General features: G+C 35.4%; 1 pseudogene; it reads left to right on the plus strand.

Moving 5' to 3' along the window:
• Nucleotides 1-2,933: 2,933 nt before the first annotated feature.
• LOC149237369 (protein TPR3-like) lies at nucleotides 2,934-11,935 on the plus strand (annotated as a pseudogene).
• The last annotated feature ends 265 nt before the right edge of the window (nucleotides 11,936-12,200 follow it).

Below are 12,200 nucleotides of genomic sequence, written 5' to 3' on the forward strand. Positions count from 1 at the left end.
GTGACACCATTCATTGTAATGGTCACAAGATCTGTATCATCCATTGTATGACCAATATCTGATAATTTGGTTTTCAGATCCTTGATCCTTGCTACAAATGAAGCAATCATTTCATTCTCCTCCATCTTCATGGACAGAATCTTACTCTTGAAGAACAAAAGACGATTTGAATTTCTGATCTTGTACAATTCCTTCAGAATTCCCCAGATCTCGTTAGCTGACTTACCTTCTCTGATATGCGGTATAATACAATCTTTCACTGACATCTTTAACATTGTCCTTGCTCTACTTTCTCGTTTCTCCCAATTTGGGACCAATGTTGATCCAGCCGCGGGTCTCGACTCATCCCCATTCACAATCGTCCAAGCACTTTGCGCTTGTAGCAGACTTTGAATCTTAAACTTCCAATTTGCATAATTGGAACCATCGAGCTTGTTGTGCTTATTCATGCATGCTTCAAATATGTTGTTATTCATTATGGCGATTTAGAAAAAAAAATTCGACAGGTAAAAGATGCTAAATTTACCCCAGATCAGTGACATAGACAGATCATTGTTGTTCGATCTTGCAACACATGCGCAGATCACCATGGCTTTCTTCTCAGCCTCTAGACAACCTCTTGTTGTCAGCTACAGCCTTGTTCTTGGCTTCCCCACTCAGCTTCTCTGATAGCTACAACCTTGTTCTGATAGCTACAACCTTGTTCTTGGCTCCCTTTGCAATTTCTTTGATTTACACGATCATTGCTGATATTTGCCCAATATCTGAGACTAGTCGCAACCATCACTGATACTTTCCCAATCTCTGAGACTAGTCGCTGAAATATGCCAAATTTAAGAGTGATCATCGCGGCTATACACTCAAAATCTGTGACGATTTAATAGTGATCGTCGCGGCTGTCCACTCAAAACCTATGACGATTTCGGTTCAAAGAACCACCCACCATCCAGCATATAGGTTCCTCAGCCCTGACGCTCTGATACCATGATAAAAATGACAATGTTTGTATTAAAGAATAAAACTCACTGGTCAGCTTTATGAAAGGGAGTCTGAACCAGGAGAGTCTGGATCTCCAGAACACTCTACATTGTTCATCAACATTACACATTAAATAGAATACATGGTTTTAGGGAAGTTAGAATAGCATCCTAAAAAATAGAAACTAATTCCTATTCTGAGGCTACGTGAACCAACTCTACCTATTTTAGGATATTCTCCATTATCTTCAACAGAGATCTATTCCAAGTTTGATCTTGGCCCCAAATCTTATGTGTGAAACGACACTCGATTAATGCCTGGTTTTCCAAGATGTAGAAACTTGGGATGATGTGGTCCTGACGGATGGCTCACAGCTTCTCCATATGGCTTCCTTGTTGACGCAATTATTATATGACCAGCGGACTGATGCAATGAACCTTTACGAATACTCTAGGTCTACGACTTTGGTCTACAGATCAGTATGAATATTATAGATCTATGAATTCACTGTTATTTGAAAAATGGAAATATATCATAAGACGAGGGTGGTGGGTTTAAATCAGCAATAATCGAATTCTGACCACTCTATATGACTGCGCAAGATATATGTAACCAAAATATTTGGGATCGACTTCTTTACTCCGGAATGCAATGGGTCAATGCACTGCCTAAAATGAGATATTTCCCCGGTCCTGTCGTGACCCAAATAGAATCGCTCTACAGTACGAGGATCTTTCTACTGTAGATCTTCTGAAATGGGCAATACATATCAACCCTTCCCTTGATAGATCTACCCCGTAAACCAGCAGAAATGTTAACTTGTTTGATAGATATGGCAATCTTTCTGCAAATATCAATTAGGGTGGATGTGAATAAGCCACCAAAATTGACAGATTACTAGCTAGGTTAGCTAGGTTGATTATGGCAGTGTGTACTCGCTAGGTTAGCTAGGTTGATTATGCTAGATCACACTTTAGTGTTTTAGTTAAAATTTCTTGCAATCAAAACATTTACTAGCTAGGTTAGCTAGGTTGATTATGGCAGTGTGTACTAGCTAGGTTAGCTAGGTTGATTATGGCACATCATACTTTAGTGTTTTAGTTAAAATTTCTTGCAATCAAAACATGGAATACAACGGGATCTTGAAATGGGCCTTTATTTATATTATTAACTGAACAAAATAGGGCATTCTCATACAATAATATCAGAGCCATTGCAATGGCATGCACTGCTTCGGACCAAAAGCGAAATCAAAAGAAATTGAAGCACAATTCTAAACTCTCTGTGGACCCACCATGCAAATTACAGCCACTTGATCAAACTATTAGAATGAGCCATGCCAAATTCTTTAGAAAAACACAATAATATAGATAAACTCAGAATGATCCAAATGCGTAGCGTCTATCAGCTTATTTTATTATTTTTCCAAAAAAACAAATACTATGATAGATCCCAATAAAAAAAATTATCATGGATAGTTCAGTCCATTTTGACCGCATCAAAATCGAATATTACAATTTTGTACTTTATTCATCTAATTTGTTCAAACATCGATGAATGCACTGTCTTTGACACTCTGCTTTCCCTGCTAATTCCCTTCTGTTAGTAGAAGAAGTTGTCAATATTTTTCATTTTGGCCTTTATCTAAATATCTAATCCAAAAGGAGGATGTTGGAACGTGTTATTACATTCTTAGGGTCTGGGATTTTAACTAGAACGAGTTGTTTTCAAAAGAAATTGTTTGTTAGGGTCATTTGCAGATTTGGGTTGGCAATGCGTAAATAAACGAGCTGAACAGGATGAAGTATCACACATAGACGGTTCTAAATAAGGGAGCCAAAAGTACGAAATTTTGTAAAAATACGAGAAAGGAGGAGAAAAGATCGTAAATAAACGGGAAGTGCGAGCAATATCGTAAAGTCTGTTGGAGAACCGGCATTTATCAGTCCCTTGTCATGTCTTCCCTTAGAAGAGATTTGGTTTTTCTCATCTTTCAGTTCTTGGATGTTAAAAAATTCAAGGAGCTTGTTCACAAGTAAGTGGATCTTTTTTGTTTGTTTGTTGTTCTTTTGTTCCGCTTCTTGTGTTGCGTCGAATGGACATTTTTATCCCCTCTCCCTGACTGGATTCTATTTGGCACAGGATTCAACAAGAATCATGTTTTTCCCTTAATATGAAGTATTTTTAGGATGAAGTGAAGGGTGGAACTGAAAGGAGATGGAGAGGTATCTTCCTGAGTTCACGAAGGTGGATGATAACCGATATTCCATGAAATTATTTTTCGAGATTCAAAAGTAAAAGTATCTAGAGCTGTTGGACAAGTATGTTGTGAAGTTCTACCTCTTATTTCTCATTTAATTGTTTTATCTTTAAGTGCCAATCGTGTTTCAACGGAAAAATTAAATTACTTAGTAAAAAACTCTCATTCTTACTTGTTACATAAGTATCACTCCATTAATTGAGAAAAGTGTTCGATGCACAAAGAAATCATGCATCATATGCCATTGTTTAATTTCAAATATTGCATTATTGTGGCTGTAAACATCGGTGATATTTGTTTGAGTCAATGATTGATTTTTAATTGCAAACATTGATATTTCTATAAGTTTAACTGCAAGATAGCTTTGTTGCCAAGGTTTTTCTATTATTAGTCAATAGATTAATATATGGTAAAAAGCTTGAAACACATTTTTTATATTATTTTGAAGCCAGCGATGTGGTATGGTTGTTTTCCTAATGTCTTCATCCTTTTTGAATGGACAAGAGTGTTGATCATTCTGGACATGAAGATAGAGTTTTATATGTTGTAAAAATAATGGGTTAAACTTAATTTAATTTTGTTGGTGCAATGTGCTACAATTCACCTGAGTTTATCTTCTCTGAATTTTTGGCAATGGGAGGGACATAGGCTCGGTCAAAAATTTGACCTCGCCCATGTCCGTCTGGTTGCCACATATTGGGAGAATCGAGATAAAGATGCCGTGCAATTCTGCTAAAAACTGTGTTAAAACATATTTAATTTGATCTAGATTAGTTATAAGTGGTATATTCTGGTAATGGTGTTTGGGATGTACGGTTGCCATATGTGATTTCCTTTGTGTTGCTAAGGTGTAATTCTTCCTAACGAATTTCAATGTATGTAAGATAAAAGAATCTTTTGCTTAATTTAATTTGTGTCTGAGTCATGACATGGGATGTAAAAGTTTCCATTAACAGCCCAAGATTATCAATACCAAATATTTCACATTCAGAACTTAATATGTTGTTTAAGATGACATACCTGGACTAACAACGAAAGATGTAATGGCTGCCATCTTCTGTCTTCTGTCTTCTGTCTTCTTCTCAGAATTTGGTTTCTCTCCTCTTGCCCTCACTTCCTTTATGTGCTTCTTGATGGAGAAGAATGCAACTCTTGTGTGTGGGAGAGAGAGGACCCAATCCTTTATATATTATTTAACTCTAATATGGTACGTCCATCATATACCAATTCAACGCTTAAGATCTAATGCTTTAGATTAGAAACTGCTTTAGGATAAAATCTAAATGCTTTAAGATTAGATCGGGTCACATTAAGATTAGAAACTACTTTAACGTTAAAAAGCAATGAGCCTTTTGCTGTTTCTAATAGAAGTTTCTAACATTCTCCCACTTGACCCGACTATTCATAATATTAAGTGTTGAACATCATACTATGATAAATTACTGAGAGTTATGGCGGTTGTGCACTATTAATTCAATGCATTCCCTTCCATATACTACAATACCAGCAATCCATCAATTCATACTCATAATTTATATAAAACAGCATAATGGTCCACATAATGTCTTATATCATAATGATTAAACATAATATGTTTATAAGACTCTTTCTTGTTTAAAATTACATAAAATACGTATTACTACATTAAAACAAGAAACACATGATTGTATATCAGAAACACATAAAAGAGCTCAGAATGTCACACATCAATTATCATTAATACAACCAAGACCCATTCTTTGAACATGTTCCTTAAATTGTCTTGGTTGTAACCCTTTCGTCAAAGGGTCTGTAATCATAAGTTCTGTCCTGATGTGCATGATTGACATTCTTTGTTTCTGAACCTCATCTTTCACAACAAGATACTTCAGTTCCATATGTTTGGCACCTTTAGAGTACTTGTCGTTCTTTGAGAAAAATACTGCTGCAGAGTTATCACAATAAATTTTCAGCGGCTTGCTAATGGTGTCGACAACCGCAAGTCCTGAAATAAAGTTCCGCAACCATAATGCATGAATTGTGGCTTCAAAATATGCCACAAATTCTGCCTCCATAGTGGATGAAGTCTGTTTCGCACTTTTCCATGATATGGCACCTTGAGCAAACATAAACAGGTAACCAAAAGTCGATTTTCTAGTATCGATGCATCCAGCAAAATCTGAATCGCTATATCCAATCACTTCCGATTCATTGGATGAGTATGTAATCTTTCGTTGAGAGAAATTCCTTAGTCTCATGCAATATACTTAAATTATTTGCAGCAAGCAAGATGTCATCAACATAAAGGACCAGATAAATAAACTTGCTCCCACTGATCTTTCGGTATATACAGTGATCAACCGTATTTTCCTTAAAACCAAAAGATGTAATAATGGTATTGAACTTAATATACCACTGCCGGGATGCTTGTTTAAGCCCATATATTGACTTCTTAAATATACAGTGATCAACCGTATTTTCCTTAAAACCAAAAGATGTAATAATGGTATTGAACTTAATATACCACTGTCGGGATGCTTGTTTAAGCCCATATATTGACTTCTTAAGTTTACACACCAATTGTTCTTTACTTTCTACAAAAAGACCCTCAGGTTGATCCATATAAACATCCTCATCAAGATCTCCATTCAGAAAAGCTGTTTTCACATCCATTTGATGCAACTCCAAATCATAATGAGCTACTAATGTCATTATTATTCTTAGTGAGTCCTTTTTCGAAACAGGAGAAAATGTCTCCTTGTAATCAACACCATCTTTCTGAGTGTAACCCTTAGCAACAAGTCTAGCTTTATACCGTTTGATATTACCACTAGAGTCGTGTTTGGTTTTAAAAACCCATTTGCATCTGACTCTTTTACAGCCATGTGGTAACTCAACGAGATCCCAAACTTCATTCTGTTGCATGGATTTCAGTTCTTCTTTCATGGCATTAATCCATTCCTTTGACTCTTTACTTTCTACAGCATGTGAAAACGAAACTGGATCCTTATTGATTCCAATATCATAATCTGATTTTTGCATATAAACCACATAATCATTAGAAATAGCTGACCTACGATTTCTTTGAGGTCTTCTTAATGCTACTTGTTGTGGTTCATGCATATCAGCATTATGTAAGTCATTTCCTTCAGGAAGTACTTCTTCATTTATATGTTGTTCATTATCATCATGCTGTTATACAACAGCTGGAACAACATTTGGAGTAATAGTAGATGGAGGAACTATTCTAGGTAATGTAACATTTACCCTTGTTTCCTTTATTTCTACTATTTCTCTTCTAGTACTCCCACTGACTTCACCATTCTCAATGAATCTTGCATTACCAGTTTCTAACTGCCTCTCAACTTCATTTACAAACGTCTCAAGGACATTCACAAATATCAGTGTGTATTAGTTCAAGAAGCTGGCTGCTTCTAGTGGCTCCTTTCTTATTATGTTATTATGTTTGGTTTGTTTACCTTTAATACAATCCACACATAATTCTAGATCACTAAAGTCCAAATTTGACAAAATTTCATTACTTACTAGTCTCATCATTCTTTCTTTGGATATATGACCTAGTCGTTTATGCCACAAGAAAGCAGAATTTTCATTCAACATGCTACGTTTTCATCCAACATTATTTACTACATTCAACAAGGAATTCGCATAAGTGTCATTCAGTTTCAATTTATATAAACCATCAATTAGAATACTAGAACCAACATTATCAGCATTCTTATATAAATCGAAACAACCAGATCCAATCATACATCTAAAACCAGAAATATCCAATTTACTTGCGGAAATAAGGTTTCTAGATAATGAAGGTACATAAAGGGTACTGTATAAGTTTAATACATATCCACTTTCTAGATTTAGACAATAAGTCCCAATGCCTTCAATTGAAGATTTCATTCCGTTTCCCATAAAGAGAAAACGATCTTCATTTGGATTTATGGTTCGGATCGTAAGAAATCCCTGCACATTGTTGGAAACATGAGTTGTAGCACCAGTATCAAGCCACCAAGTATTAATAGGAACTTCAACTAAATTTGATTCAAAACATACGAAAGATAGATAATCACCTCTCTTTTCGAACCAAGCTTTCCTTTTCGGATAGTCACTTTGATAATGTCCTTTCTTTTTACAGAAATGACATTGGACATCCTTTAGTTCCTTCTTTTCCTCATCCTGCCCATTCTTAGCAGGTGCCTTTTTCTTCTTGAAATGACTTGATTTTCCTTTCTTTTCTTTACCAGCTTTATTACTCACAAAAGTTACTGAGTGATTCACTTGATTTTTCAAACGTCCTTCTTCCTGAACAAGTCTACTGGCCAAGTCATTAACATTCCACTTATCCTTTATAGTGTTATAGTTAATCTGAAAAGGTCCATATTCAGAAGGTAGCGAATTCAGGATGAACTGGACAAGAAAAGAATCCTCTACTGTAAGTCCCATGGAGTTTAACCTTGCTGCAATATTAGTCATCTCTATAATGTGCTCTTGCATAGTTCGCGACCCATCAAACTTCATGGTCGTGAGTTCTGCCATAAGAGTACCAGCAAGTGACTTATCAGCTGAATGAAAACGCTCTTCCACAGACTTCATATATTCCTTAGCACTTTCTGTTTGGGGAATTGTTGACTTGATATTGTTAGCAACAGTCATCTTAATAAACATAAGGCTCAATCTGTTACTACGTTCCCATGCTTTATGGTGTGATTTTTCTGCCTCAGTACTATCTCTTGTAAGAGCAGCAGGCTTATCCACAAGGAGTGCCAAGTCAAGATCCTGAATACCTAAATGGAAATTGACTTGTTCTTTCCATTCAGAAAAATTAACACCAGTGAACAATGTAACAGATGAAGCATGTGTATTCATGGTAACACCTGCAAATTAAAAATGAAATCACTATAAGCTCATAACTAACGCGATTCAGATGTAGACATAATAGTATAATATAGCACTCCTTTGGGTAGATACTATCTTATACTTAACATAATTAAATACCAAAACATAAGCAGGCAATAAATATATTCAATCAAATAGAACTGACATCTTTGGATGATCAATATTTATTTAATCAAAATATCTATTAAACCTCATCATGTCAACTAGTTATAGAACAAGACTTTCCTTTGGGTAAGTTCTCAGGTTCTATCATTAGTGACGCCAGTTTTAATTGGTATTTTATAACTGGCAATTTCTACCAATAATCATTATGTCACTTATGCACTAAATGATTATTCTGATTTTGACCACTTTGGTGATTAACAAAATCATAAATCTCATGTGCATAAATAATTTGTAACACATACCTTATGCAAAACAACATTCTGATTTTGACCACTTTGGTGATTAACAAAATCATAAATCTCATGTGCATAAAAATTTATAACACATACCTTATGCAAAACAATTAGTCATAGAGCAATTACTTTTATGCCCAAATTTCAAACAATTATTTTGTACCAGTAAACTTTAATCGTGCAAAGCCAAAACAGTAAATGATGCACGAAAAGACCCTTCTAAACTTCAATCCAAATTATATTGAATATAAGTAATTAGGGTCCATATTTCCAACCAGCAAATGTGACCCTTGGAAACTAATACCCAAATTACAGGTCTTCCAAACAATGTTCGGCCATAAAGAGGATTCTCCGCGAGCATATTGTAAGGGAAAATGTAATGTATTGTGCCCGTATCAGAGGTGGAGTCCCCAAAGTTAAAAACGGCTGGATATTCACAGCTACTATAACCCATTGCAGGCAGCAATGTCATAATCATAACTATACAAGCGCCACAGCGTTTAAACAAAAGAGAATTCATGATGACTCTGTATCCGACGGTCGGATCACGAATCTTGATTAACAGAAATCCAGGTGCAGTTAATGAGGGCAATGAAATAGTTGTTTTACAACTGGAACTCAAAAGCAACAGTGCCTCACCCCTCCGGAAACTCAAATCCCAATCTCAAAACTATGGAAAGCAATCATAATATCATGCTGGTGATCTTACTGTGCACAACTCACAAAAGCTAGATGTGGATCATGCGTGGTAAGGAAAATTTATGCCCGTCCACTGCATGCATGGCGTGATGTTGAGATCCCACGATAGGAGTCAACCTCTTATCCAATTGAGGAGATATTCAGGAGTCAGATTGGGGTTTATCAAGGGACTGCATCCGAATATACGACAAATGTTTTGAGTATATGTTCAGCCAAAAGATTTAAACGTACCCCATACCGGCTGAAATTTAAGGCGAATATACGACACGAGAAGGGGAGGGCGGATTCCAATTAATTCCCGTTGGCTTAAGACTTCGATTAATGGAGGACAAAACCAGACGTTATGCAGAATTTGCTTGCGGTGGATTTGTTTCGTGATCATTTCATGAAACCCCCACAATTTCCCGAAGGCTTCAATCACATGAGTAAAGCACAGAACAGATCAATTGCAATTATAGGAAATATTCAGTTATTGATTGTGGCTCCGATACCAAATGTAAAAGTTTCCATTAACAGCCCAAGATTATCAATACCAAATATTTCACATTCAGAACTTAATATGTTGTTTAAGATGACATACCTTGACTAACAGCGGAAGATGTAATGGCTGCCATCTTCTGTCTTCTGTCTTCTGTCTTCTTCTCAGAATTCGGTTTCTCTCCTCTTGCCCTCACTTCCTTTATGTGCTTCTTGATGGAGAAGAATGCAACTCTTGTGTGTGGGAGAGAGAGGACCCAATCCTTTATATATTATTTAACTCTAATCTGGTACGTCCATCATATACCAATTCAACGCTTAAGATCTAATGCTTTAGATTAGAAACTGCTTTAGGATAAAATCTAAATACTTTAAGATTAGATCGGGTCACATTAATATTAGAAACTGCTTTAACGTTAAAAAGCAATGAGCCTTTTGCTGTTTCTAATAGCAGTTTCTAACATGGGACTCCTGAAAGGTGTCTTTGTGGGGCTAATGGGAAAATTTTCTTTTTAAATTTATGAGAAATGCTCTTCTCTTGAGTGTAATCACTTGTAGCAACAAAAAATGCACGGCAATAACTTAACTCCATTTCGATTAAAAGATGGATTGTTTGGTAAACCAAGGTTGGAGAGGCTTGTCTCTAGATTGCAGTTTTGATGCTTTTGGGTTTTTTCTGGGATTTAATTTTGTTAACACAATAGTGGAAACACACCATCAGTAACAACATTATGAATTGAAAACATAATTTATTTTTTTGGGGCAAATAAGACATCCTTTGTGGTTGTCGTGATGGATTCTGTTTAAATTTATGTCATAAATTTTATCATGCAAGTTGCCTGAAATTTTGCTCTTTCATGTATTACTGGGACTAGATTCCACTGGATTGAATGTTTAAGGTGCATTTGATGGCTTCAGTTGTCATTGAAGCATTATGTTTGAGGTTTTCCATGAAATCTCAGCGCGCCTGCAAATTGAATGGATTGATGAATTCTTCTTTTATATTCTCCAGGGACTGTTTTCCTAAATTGAAAACCTTAATCACCATAAAACTCATGTTAAATTCTTTTAAGCATAATCGGATTTGTGATTATATGGTATAATTTGTGCTAATGGTATGAGCCTTTTGAATCTTGTGATGGTTTTTGGTATGCACAGAAGATAATAAAATGGTGTCGTCTATGTTTTCTGCCAAGGTTTCATTTCATCATTTCATTACATATTCAATAATTTTTCGACAAATGCTGCAAAATTAAATTAGTTGTGTTTTTTGGGTTTCTGGTTCTCTAATGCTAAAAAATTTCATGATTAATGATCTTAGCATGTGTATAATTGTCACAAATGATTTGTTTCCATGTTGCTTTTTGGTGGTGATGCTTTTGTTATAATGATTGACTAAAAAACCACACATATATGCCATCTTGAATGTTGTATATTTTCCATGTCTGATGCTCAGACATGTTTGAATTGGTGACTGATACTTCTGACATACATGTGATGTTGTCTCGGGCAAGACCGAGAAAAAGTAGTGGAAATTCTAGTGAAATACCTGAAGGTATTTTCATATTTCAATGAATATCTATTCAAATAAATTACGCAACTTCTTACTTTAGACAATTGAGGCTTGTGTGTGAAATTATCAATCAATCTTGGCACTGCTGCAAGTAAGCTCATCAATTGTGGTTTGTGTGTGAAATTATCAATTAATCTTGGCACTGCTACAAGTAAGCTCGTGGCTTTTATATATATATATATATATACTCTTCTTCTCTCTTTTTTTCAAGGAATCTAAGGCTATAACATTATTAGTAATGTTACACATATTTTCATGGTACATTTTTGTTGCAGTCAGAACCTGGGGGATTTCCCTAATTGGTGACATCCTTGCCATCTGGTTGTGATCTCTTTCATAGAAATGTTATTTTTTTCCCTTTTATTTTTTATTTATTTATTAGTGTTGTCTTTTTCTTATGTTTGGTTGAACACCAGGGAAAATGAGCATCTTTCCAAATATGGAGATACCAAGTCAGCAAGGAATATCATGTTAGTTGAGCTTAAAAAGCTTATTGAGGCCAATCCTCTGTTTTGAGACAAGCTGTAGTTTCATTCTCTGAAAACTTTTCGCTTGTGAACACTTATCAATCAAAGGTTTATATACATTTGCTTTCGATTTTACTTGTTAGAAAACTGTTCAAATTTGAGTATTTTATGCCGGCTGTCTCGCTTGTGAACACTTATCAATCAAAGGTTTATATACATTTGCTTTTGATTTTACTGGTTAGAAAATTGTTCAAATTTGTGTATTCTATGCCTGTCATAGTTCTCGTAATTAGTTTAGATGACCAATACCAATAGTAGAGTATTCTATGGTCTCTGCACTAGGTGCAAATTACTTAATTCATATTCCCAGTATTGGTGTTTGAAATTTATGAAATTTGATTCGGTAGCATCAACTTTGTAAAAATCGAAGGCCCTACTTGGACATAAAAAAATTG

This window comes from Pinus tabuliformis, chromosome 8, assembly GCF_031772625.1.
Source record: "Pinus tabuliformis cultivar Carrire ecotype Pingquan chromosome 8, CPIR1, whole genome shotgun sequence".
Lineage (NCBI taxonomy): Eukaryota > Viridiplantae > Streptophyta > Pinopsida > Pinales > Pinaceae > Pinus > Pinus tabuliformis.